The 12,053-nt window shown below is 36.5% G+C and overlaps 1 protein-coding gene across 6 annotated transcripts in view; it reads right to left on the reverse strand.

Moving 5' to 3' along the window:
• The window catches only part of ece2b (endothelin converting enzyme 2b), a 150,566-nt gene that overhangs the window by 94,675 nt on the left and 43,838 nt on the right, over positions 1-12,053 (reverse strand). For 2 of the 6 annotated variants that reach the window (XM_087283365.1, XM_087283362.1), the window contains exon 1: positions 4,323-4,367. The gene's annotated coding sequence lies outside the window, so the exon portion shown is untranslated. 6 annotated transcript variants of the gene reach the window in all.

Raw genomic sequence — 12,053 nt, forward strand, 5'->3', positions numbered from 1 at the left:
TTACAAGTCGCCTAGAGAAAAACACTTAAGTTTCACCATTGTTAAATCCATTCAGCTGATTAGCCTAGCATAAATCATTGAATCGGGTTAGACCATTAGCATCTCACTCAAAAAGAGAGAGAGAACAAAGAGAGTCAAGCGTTAAATGATCAGAACTCCTAATGTTAGTTTTCCTTTAAATTAGCTTTCCTTTGTTATATGTTGGTGAGGACTTGTCTTTAAGGGAACACTCCACCTTTTTTATAAAAGACTTATTTTACAAGTACACCTAAAGTAAAACAGTTAAGTTTAACTTTCAGCTGATTAGCTTAGCTTAGCATAAATCATTGAATCGGATTAGACCATTAGCATCTCACTCAAAAAAAAAAAAAAGAGTCAAGCTTTAAATAGGACAATTAACATAACTTTTTATGTTAGCTCTCCTTTATGTTTAGTGTTGGTGAGGACCTGACCTGAACACTCCACCTTTTTTATGTAAGACTCATTTTACAAGTCACCTAAAGTAAAACAGTTAAGTTTAACATTCAGCTGATTAGCTTAGCTTAGCATAAATCATTCAATCGGATTAGACCATTAGCATCTCACTCAAAAAAAAAAAGAGTCAAGCTTTAAATGAAAAAATATTGAGAATGTTTTGAGCAAGATGCTATGTCGTTTCAAAATATGAGACCTTCGTACATCTTTGGAACAGAAATTAAGATATTTTAGATGAAATCAGAGAGCTCTCTCATCTTTGAGATACAGAAACGTACATTAAAAGTCCAAAAACAAACTTTTGTCTAAATGTTTCACTGGACTTTAGTGGTTCAACTGTAATCACACGAAGCGCCAAGAACAATTTGCTGCTGTTCACATTATGCATACAGCGGCACGGTGGCTCAGTGGTTAGCACTGTCGCCTCACAGCAAGAAGGTTGCTAGTTTGAGCCCTGGCCAACTCGGTTGGCGTTTCTGTGTGGAGTTTGCATGTTCTCCCAGTGTTCGTGTGGGTTTCCTCCAGGTGCTCTGGTTTCCCCAAAAGACATGTGCTATAGATGAATTGAATTAACTAAATTGGCCATAGCATATAAGTGTGTGAATGAGTGTTTATGGGTGTTTCCCAGTACTAGGTTGCGGCTGGAAGGGCATGCGCTTTGTAAAATATATGCTGGATAAGTTGCCGGTTCAGTCTGCTGTGGCAAGCCATGATGAATAAAGGAACTACCCCAAAGGAAAATGAATGAATAAATGATTATGCAAACTTTCTGTAAGGAAGACTCCATACTACAGCATACTGTTTGCCATAAAACAAACTACTGCACTCAATCATCCATTTCCATAAGACAGAAGTAATAAATGATATTTGGATGTGAGATTTCACCCAGCATGAGCCACCAACAAACCATTTGCACAACCGCTCCACATTCAAGTCGCTGAGAGCAAGATGCAGATCAAGGCAGCGGCTGCGTTCTTTCATGTTAGTTAATTGCTGCACAATTAAACGGATGACAGCTAACAGCGTGTTGTGCTTTTATGCTTTTAGCTTTCATAAAAAAATGACAGCTATTAATGTTGAACATTGTTTCTTTAGTCAGCATTGAAAACCTTTCACATTCCACACTCAGATAACAACACTGACAGTGATGTGCAAAGTGCAGCGTCCACACAGTCTGCACATATTTTGGGGTTTACACTGTAAAAATGCTGGGTTTTATACCATTTCCATTTGTGTTGGGACAACATGGAGGAGTTAACTTATTAGTTTTGATCAATTTAAGTGGATTGAACATAAAACACAAAACAGTTGTCACAAATCCTGAATAATTGTGTTTATAAACTGTGGGCACAGGTGCGGTTAATAAAGCCCTTGAGGCAGTCCTGATTGGCCAGAGATTGAATGAGTAAATTGGAGTGTACCATAATCAGAGCAGGGGTGTGACACTGAGTTTGCTGTTTAGGAACAAAACTTCTCAACTGGTTCAGTTTATTTTAAGTGAAGTTTCACAAACTAAATTCGAGAGGAGCACGTGGTATGATTGAGCACGACTAGATTCTCACCTATAATCAGTATAATAATACGATAGAGTGGTCCAAGCTTACTATAAATGGATCGTTTTCTCTCTACTACTCTATTTTCGTTTTGGAAGAATCCCCTCTCCCACCCCATCTCCTCTCTTTTCTCCCTTTTCTAAGAGGGAGCTCTCGAGACCTACCTGATCCCCTAAAAATCCCCTAATAATCCCCCTAGGGCTCAAGTATCTCTGCGCTCAAGGTTCTCTCCCGGGACAGCATCCCAAACCTGCTATAAACACTAAGCATATCTAAGTGGGAACTCTTGAAATAAGTAGTTTGAGCAAACAGCAAACGTCTTTTTTGCGTGTAGTAGGGTCACATTGGAAAATCAAAATGCCCATATTTGTGAATGCTTTCACACTTAAATTTACATAAAATATGTAAATATAAATGTATATGCTTGTCTGTTATGCCAACGCCATCTTGTAGCAATTCGTAACTTTTTGATTTAGTGGCTAATTTGAATGAATGAATCTGTGCAATCTCATTTATACAATTTAGTACGATTTGCTAATTTCCTGTTGACGGTTGGGTTAGGGGTAGGCCCACACGGAATCAGCACGCGCAGAATTTCGCAGATTTTCCACAGAATTCCGCAGATTTTTAAACAATCATTAATTCTGTTTATTTACTTGAGTAAATGTGTAAATCTGAAATTATTCCATTTTTATTCAGTAATTTATTACTTTTTATTTCATATATTAAGGTTTTAGTTATGATAGTCCGCTGGATTCTCCCAAAATAATTTCGCATAAATCTGCAGATTTTTACCAAAATTCTCAGCAGAAATAGCAAAAAACGTCCGCAGATTCCGTCTGGCCCTGGTTAAGGGGTGGGGTCTGAGCCATTAAAAACAAAGAAATTAACCACTAAACTGACAAAACGTAAAATAGTTACGTTTCCTTATGAGATCACAGCAGTTTGGACTGTTTGGCGCCATTTTGTGACTGAATAATAGATATGTTAGTGTTTACTCATAGTTTTGCCTTTAATTAAAGTATTAATCAACAAATACAGCTCAAAACAATTTTTTGTCTAATTTATTTTTATTTTGTAGCAAGCATGTGATGAGTAGGATCAAGTATATCCAGGTGGTTGTTTTAACAGAATAAAGCCATTCATTCATTCATTCATTCATTCATTCATTCATTCATTCATTTTCTTTTCGACTTTATTAATCCAGGGTCACCATAGTGGAATAAACCACCAACTTATCCAGCACATGTTTTAAGCAGCGGATGCCCTTCCAGCTGCAACCCATCACTGGGAATCATCAATACACACTCATACACTACGGACAATTTTAGCCTACCCAGTTCACCTGTACCGCATGTCTTTGGACTGTGGGAAAAACCGGAGCACCCAGAGAAAACCCACGCGAACGCAGGGAGAACATGCAAACTCCACACAGAAACGCCAACTGACCCAGCCAAGGCTCGACCTGTAATTATTATTATTATTATTATATAGGCTTTGCTCGGAAGCAATCATGCAAATTAGGTTCTGCTCCATAATGCATATATTTTAATGACAAATGTGTAATAATACTGGTAATTTACGTTTTTATTTCATTTTTACATACGCAATGAATGCAGCCTGCTAACTGATCAAATGATAGAATATGTAAACTTAGTTTATATATAAATAAATAATTCTGATTCGCAGAGGACTTTTATTTTGAAGGCGATGTCATGAGATTTGGTTAACCAATCAGAGAAATATCGGCGTTTCAGCACTGCATACATTTGTATAAGAAATTTTAAAGTCGTTTATCCATTTTCTTACCCTTAACCAAAAAACTTAAATCGAGCCAATATCTCATTTTTTATCTCTTTTTTTTTGTAAGCAAAAGATAAACAAATCTGTTTTCTTAGTTTTCTTTCTTTATGGATATGATATGGAAGGAAGATAGCTTGTTTAAAAATTAATCAAGATTTTACTTTAAAAATAAACAAATTAAACGAATAACAAAACAAGTTTATTTAACTTATTTTTTTAAAGGAAAGACTTCCTTAATTTTGACATTATTATTTCTGAAACTAAACAATAGCGCATACTCTACAAAATGTTTCTTGATTTAAGAACTGAAAACAAAAACAAAACAATCAATTTTTCGCAGTGCTCAGTTTACAGTGTGCAGTTTTACACAGTATACATCCTATTCTGAACACAGCCTTACATAAAAAACTCCAAAGATTTCTCTCAACAAGCAAACACATCCAGCAGCGCTCACAGAAGCCCAGATAGATAAACCCCTGGCAGGAGACTTACCGATCAACAAACACAGTCAGACACCAGCAATCCAAAAGCAGAAGTGAACTGGTGCCAGTGCGGTGGAATGACTGGAATAAACCATCTACTGGAGAACTGGGGGGGGAGGAAAGCCAATGTTTTGTTAACATGACCCAGAAAGGGCAGGTCGCTACCGTGGGAGAGGGAAAGTTACTGGGAGAGAGGAACAGATAAACCTCACTTCCGAAAAGGAGACTCCTACATGGTGGGTAAGAGCGAAACGCACGCATATGGGGAAGTTGTAAAAATGTCAGTGAAGTTACAGTAAACGGTAGCTGCTGTGGCTTCAACCACGGAATGTCTGGGATAATGTGGGATGCTAAACTGCAAAAGAAGGCTTCGTTCTTTAAGTTAAAGTCTTGTTTCTAGTCCAGATATCTCGAAATTCTTAAATCAAGAAGCCTTTTCTTGCTGTTTTGTTTCCAGAAATAATAAGTTAAAATTAAGTAAGTTTTTCCTTGAAATAAGTCAAATACTCTGCAAAATAATCCTGTTTTCAGTTTGAAATAAGATTATTTTGCTTACCCAATTGACAGATTAGTTTCGCTGGGAAAATTATTAATATGATTAATCACATCTAATTTCAATTAATCATGACTAAATTTGATTGGTTGTGGCTATTTTAATTAGTCATGACTGATTTAGATTAATCATGAATAATTTCGATTGATCATGACTAATTTTGACTATCCGTGATTAATTTTGATCAATTGTGGCTGATTTTAATTAAGCATGGCTAATTTCGATAGGTCGAGGCTGATTTAGATTAATCATGACTAATTTCGAATCGCGTTTCTGATTTTGATTATTCATGTCTAATTTCAATTGGTCGTAGCTGATTTAGATTAATCATGGCTAATTTCAACTGAACATGACTAATTTCAACTATCCGTGATTAATTTTGATCAATTGTGGCTGATTTGAATTAATCATGACTAATTTTGATAGGTCGTGGCTGATTTCGATTAATAATGACTAATTTCGATTGGTCATTTCTGATTTCGATTATTCATGTCTAATTTCAATTGGTCGTAGCTGATTTAGATTAATCATGGCTAATTTCAACTGAACATGACTAATTTCAACTATCTGTGATTAATTTTGATCAATTGTGGCTGATTTGAATTAATCATGACTAATTTCGATAGGTTGTGGCTGATTTCGATTAATAATGACTAATTTCGATTGGTCATTTCTGATTTCGATTATTCATGTCTAATTTCAATTGGTCGTAGCTGATTTAGATTAATCATGGCTAATTTCAACTGAACATGACTAATTTCAACTATCCGTGATTAATTTTGATCAATTGTGGCTGATTTTAATTAATCATGACTAATTTCGATTGGTCGTGGCTGATTTCGATTAATCATGACTAATTTGATTGGTCGTAGCTGATTTCGAATTAATCATGGCTTATTTTAATTGATTATGACTAATTTCGATTGACCATGGGAAATTTCAATGAATCAAGCTTAGTTTCGATTGGTCACGGCTAATTTCAATTAACCACTGCTAATTTAGATTAGTCGTGACTAATATTGATTAGTTATGCCTGATATTGATTGGCCATGGCTAATTTCAATTGACCATGGCTTTCTATTGATCGTGATCTCAATTAATCTCAAATTTCAATTGATCATGTTTAATTTCAATTTTTCGTAGCTAATTTAGATTGATCAAGGCTAATTTAGATTGACTGTGGCTAATTTTAATTGATCGTGACTAATTTGGATTAATCACTACAAATTTCGATTGATGAGAGCTCATTTAAATTGTTCATGACTAATTTAGACTAATTTCAATTTGCTGTGGATAATTTAGACTAATCATTGCTAATTTTGATTAGTCATGACTGATTTTAGTTAATCATGAGTAATTTCAATAATCGTGACTGATTTTGATTGATTGTGGCTAATTTCAATTGATCAATGCTAGTTTCAATTAGCCATGACTGATTTTAATTGGTCATACCTGATTTGGATTGGTTGTGGCTAATCATGACTAATTTCAATTGTCCGTGGCTAATTTCGATTCATCGTAACTAGTTTGTATTATTCACAACAAATTTCGATTGATCATGACTAATATCATTGTGGCTAAAATTCGATTAATCATGATTCATTTTGATTGGTCATGCCTATCTTCGATTGATTGCGGCTATTTTAGATTAATCACTGCTAATTTTGATTGGCCGTGACAAAATTCAATTTGTACTGCCTAATTTTGATTTGTCCTGGCTAATATCTATTACTCACAACTAATTTCGATTAACCATGGCAAATTTCGATTGATCGTGACTAATTTGGATAAATAATGGCAAATTTTGATTGATCACAGCAAATTTCAATTGATCGTGACAGGTTTCGATTCTTTTTGCTAGCCATTTGCTGTGGCTAAATTTCGATTAATCGTGGTTAATTGCGATTAATCATACCTAATTACAATTGATAGTGGCTAATATCGATTAATCACTGCTAATTTTGAATGGCCGTGATTAATTTCGATTGGTCATGCCTGATCTCCATTAATTGTGGCTAATTTTGATCAATCACAACTAATTTTAATTGATCATGACTAATTTAGATTGACCATGGCTAATTTTGATTGATCGTGACTAACTTGGATTAATCACAGCAAATTTCAATTGATCGCAGCTAATTCCAATTAATCATGACTAAGTTCAATTCGCTGTGGCTAACTTTCGATTAATCGTGGTTAATTTCGATTGATCTTACCTAATTACAATTGATTGCGACTAATTTTGAAATGTTTAATTTTCGATTGGTCATGCCTGATTTCGACTGATTGGGCCTAATTTTGATCAATCATAAATAATTTAAATCGATCATGACTGATTTGCTAATTACTTGTGAATAATTACTATTGCTTGTATTTAATGGCATACGAAATAAAAGTTTTCATTGACGGCACACTGAGGTAAGTGGTCAGCTGGTAAATGCGAAAAGGAATGGCATACCACCCCGTAGAGTTCGTAATAAAGACGAAACGCAGCCATACGTTTCTCTGGCTACAAAATTCTCTTATAGGGCTACGTTTTCAGAACGAGCCTATGTTGGAATTTTGACCTTGTGGGGACATTTTTTGGTCCCCATTAGGAAAAAGGCTCGTAAATCAAACTGAATGAAACATTTTGAAAATGTATTCATGTGAGGGGTGGCGTTATGAGTATGGCTGGGTATGGTTGAGGATAATATTTACAGTATGTACACTATAAACATCATTACACCTAAGAGAAGTCCCCATAAAGATAGCTGTACAAGTGTAAGTGTGTGTGCATCTATGTGAGTGCGTTTAAAGGCCATCATTCCCTCTCTGCTGCTGTAGATCTCACTGCCCAACCCACTGTCTCCATGGCAACAAGGCCTCCATCAAGCCAACTATCACTAATTAAATCAATATGTCCTGCATCCTTTCGCAGCCTGTTTGATTGAATAAAGGAATCAGCCAATCAGAAGCCTTAAACACCAACAGCTGTGAGGTCATGTGAGGTCATTTGTGCACCTCGACAGGGAAACACACTGACGCACAAACAATAAACAGCAATATGGAGGTAATAATAGAGAACCTAGCAGGCTATAATTGTTATTTATGAAGGACAGCGTTACAGCCTTGACGCAATGGAAGAAAAGCGAAGGTCTCTCTACATCAGCTGTGAGACTTTTAAAAGGTGAACATGAGGTATTATATAAACAGAGAGCAAAGAGTGTGATCCTCATGTTAGGAAAGAGCAGGCTGAGGTTTATTTTTGCCCATCCTTGAATATTTCAGTCTGACGTTAAAGCTGCTTAGAATTCCAAACGCAAAACATCTCCATAATATGCTGGGGTAATGCTAAAATAAGTGTCTGGGAGGAAAATGCAAAGGTTGAAATTGGAAATATATCAAGGCAGCAGGCTGATGAATCGAAAATGATGAGTGTAATTATGGTCACGCTGTATTTAAATGCATAATTCAAACTGTAAACAAACTATTAACTTCACTATAAGAAATGCTGGGTTCGAGAAGGGTCTGGCTGCAGAGTTGCACTTGCACCTTCAGACTTGCACGCTCAGGCACCCACGCTTCCTATGCAAGTGACGTCATTAACAATCGACACCTGCACCTGTCACGTCACTTGCAATTCATTCACTCATTCATTTTCTTGTCGGCTTAGTCCCTTTATTAATCCGGGGTCGCCACAGCGGAATGAACCGCCAACTTATCTAGCAAGTGGATGCCCTTCCAGCTACTCTCTGGGAAACATCCACACACACACACATTCACACACACACACACTCATACACTACGGACAATTTAGCCTACCCAATTCACCTGTAACGCATGTCTTTGGACTGTGGGGCAAACCGGAGCACCTGGAGGAAACACACACGAACGCAGGGAGAACATGCAAACTCCACACAGAAACGCCAACTGAGCCGAGGCTCGAACCAGCGACCCAGCGACCTTCTTGCTGTGAGGCAACAGCACTACCTACTGCGCCACTGCGTCACCCTCGTCACTTGCAATTAACGCAAATAAACCGAAAGTAAGATTCCAGTTTGTTTTCGTTAACAGTGACGACGTTGTCAAATAATTCTTAGTACTCAAGTTGTACACCATGACAGACCCCCCGAAAAGCGGTTTGTGTATTCGTCATATGATTATAATGCTTTAATGTAAATTTAACAAAGCAGGCTACTATTAACAATCATACCAGCAAAGCTTATTATTTATTTAAATGAACTATCAGGTCTAAATAGACACACAAAGTATTCTTCAACAGTTATGAATAAAAAAAAACACCAGGCAAATTTGAATTTTAGTTTTTTTTTTAAACATTTCAAGGAGTTGTAGTATTACAACTAACATATACACATTATGGACTTACAGCAATGATTCTTGAACGACTTGGGAAACTATTTTTTATTCAGCAGGTCCCAAGCGATTGCAAACGATTCCTTGCTGTGTTTGTGACCCTCGCCTTGTTTGCTTGTTTACGTTGCCTGCTGCCTGCCTGTACTGATCATCTGCCTGTTATTTGACTACGACTCTGGATTTCCTGTGCACATCTGTTTGCCCCTTTGTTGACCATCGCTTGCCTGATCACTTAATAAACCTGCGTTTGGATCCGCACTAATTGTTATCAGCGTCCACTTCACGTTATAATATTTGTGTTTTAATATCATTGCCTAATTAACAGGAATTAAAGTGGCTAATTCGTACAAATTCATACAAAATCAGTCCTATGATAATGCACATGAAAATGACCACCCCTAAATCCAACCAGCACTGATGATGAGCAATTCCTAAAAAAATATACAAATGAGATCGCACAATTACAAATTAGCCACTAAATCAAACGTTACAAATTGGCATGAGACAGCATGGAATATTGCAAAATGCACATAAAATCAGTGGAATGGAAACATAGCTACTGATGCAGGGAATCATTTCCACTGCATAATACGACTCATTACTCGAGGACTACTTTTAGGAGGGCTACTCTTTACTCACGCTTTAAGTAGTTTAGAAAAGGCAAAGCTGAAGTCAGAATTAATAGCCGTCCTGAATTATTTGCTTTCTCCCCCCTGTTTATTTTTTGCCCCAATTTTGGTTTAACTGAGATTGTTTTCAGCACATTTCTAAACATAATAGTTTTAATAACTCATTTCTAATAACTGATTTATTTTATCTTTGCCATGATGACAGTAAATAATATTTGACTAGATAATTTTCAAGACACATCTATACAGCTTAAAGTGACATTTAAAGGGTTAACTATGTTAATCAGGTTAACTAGGAAGGTTAGGGTAATTAGGAAAGCTATTGTATAACGATGGTTTGTTCTGTAGATTATTGGAAAAAAGAAAAGCTTAAGGGGTTAATAATTTTGTCCCTAAAATGGCTTTATAAAAATTAACATCTGCTTTTATTCTAGCCAAAATAAAACAAATAAAACTTTCTACTGAAGAAAAAATATTATCAGACATACTGCGAAAATTTCCTTGCTCTGTAAAATATAATTTGGGAGATATTTAAAAAAGAAAAACAAATCAAAGGGGGGCTAATAATCAACTGTGTTTACTCTACTTGCACTGTATTTTTTGGCACGCAATAGTTTTTTTCCTTGAGTACGATTTTTAAGTACCACTGTTTATTAGAGCACACGACTGCGCATGTGTGCATGTGAACATCTGGCGAGATGGAGATTCACTCATGAGAGCGAGCCGGAGAAACAGAGTCGCCTTGCGAGGGGAAGGGAGAGGTTTTCCCAAGTTCCAGGAGTGGTGCAGACCTTTCTCTGCACGGAATGTGATTGTTTGAAGTGGTTTCCTGACGAGTGTTTTTGAAAGGAAACGGCTCGGTGGGGGAAGGCTGGCATAGTCCAACCTCTGCCCCGAGAGCTAGAAATACCCTCGCACCCCTGCCCCGAGAAAACCCACCCAACCAGCCCAAAGCCACCTTGAAGGCAGAGATTGCCGGCTTTACAAAACACACACACACACACGCACACACACACACACACACACACACACACACACACACACACACACACACACTCTCTGGAGGCTTATTTAAGAAACACTACACTTTTTGGGCTCATTTTACAAGTTACCTACAGTTAAAGTAGCAGTTTTACCATTTTTTAATGCATTCAGCTGATCTCTAGATCTGACGGGAGCACTTTTAGCTTAGCTTAGCATAAATCAATGAATCAGATTAGACCATTAGCATGTCATGGTTTTGTTTTGTTTTTTTGTAAAGCTTGGCTCTTCTACTTAGGCTGACGGAAAAGTTTAAGTCCAGTATTTTCTAGGCTGATGTGCCTAGGAACTATCTTCGCTCCGTCATTCTGACCAGGAAAAAAGCCATTTTTAATTTTCTGTCTTAGTACCCAAAGGTACAACAAAAGAGTCAAGCTTTAAAATATAAAAAAATGTTTACAATTTTATTTTTTTTAAGCGAGATGCTAATGGTCTAATCCAATTCAATGATCTATGCTAAGCTAAGCTAAAAACACCCCCTGAGATCAACTAAATATATTTAAACTCAATAAAACTCAACTGTTTAACTCTTTGGGAAATTGTAAAATGAGTCTATTTGCAAGAAAGTAGAGTGCTTTAAGAGACTAAACAGCCATGCACGATTCGAGTTCCACATAAGTAAACTAAAGATATGGCTTGGAATTATACTCGCATTCTGAATATGAGTAGAGTTCATAGCCATTTCGACATAAAGAATAGCAACTTTTCATTCTTTTGGTCATAATACACAAAGTTACTACAAAAGAGTCAAGTGTTAAACACAAAAAAATTACAAATTGATTTTTAAAATTTTTCTGAGCGAGATGCTAATGGTCTAATCTGATTCAATGATCTATGCTAAGCTAAGCTAAAAGTGCTCCCACCAAACTTAAACATCCGCTGAATGGATTTAAAATGAATTAAAAACTGAGCCTAACTCGCCTAATTCCCAAAAAAAACTGGAGTGTTCCTTTAAGAGACTTAACAGCCACACACAATTGAAGTTTCGCACAAATAAAATAAACATATGGCATATTCTGGTTTAAAAATTAAGGAACTCTGCTGTTATATCATGGCTGAAGCAATCGCAATGATGTTACACAGTGTTGTTAACTAGTTACATAGCTGGGGACTATTTTCAGGCACTGGATAATATCACTGTGCTTGCTTCAGCCGTGGTACA

Source organism: Danio rerio, chromosome 15 (genome assembly GCF_052040795.2).
Source record: "Danio rerio strain M-AB ecotype USA chromosome 15, GRCz13ab, whole genome shotgun sequence".
NCBI lineage: Eukaryota > Metazoa > Chordata > Actinopteri > Cypriniformes > Danionidae > Danio > Danio rerio.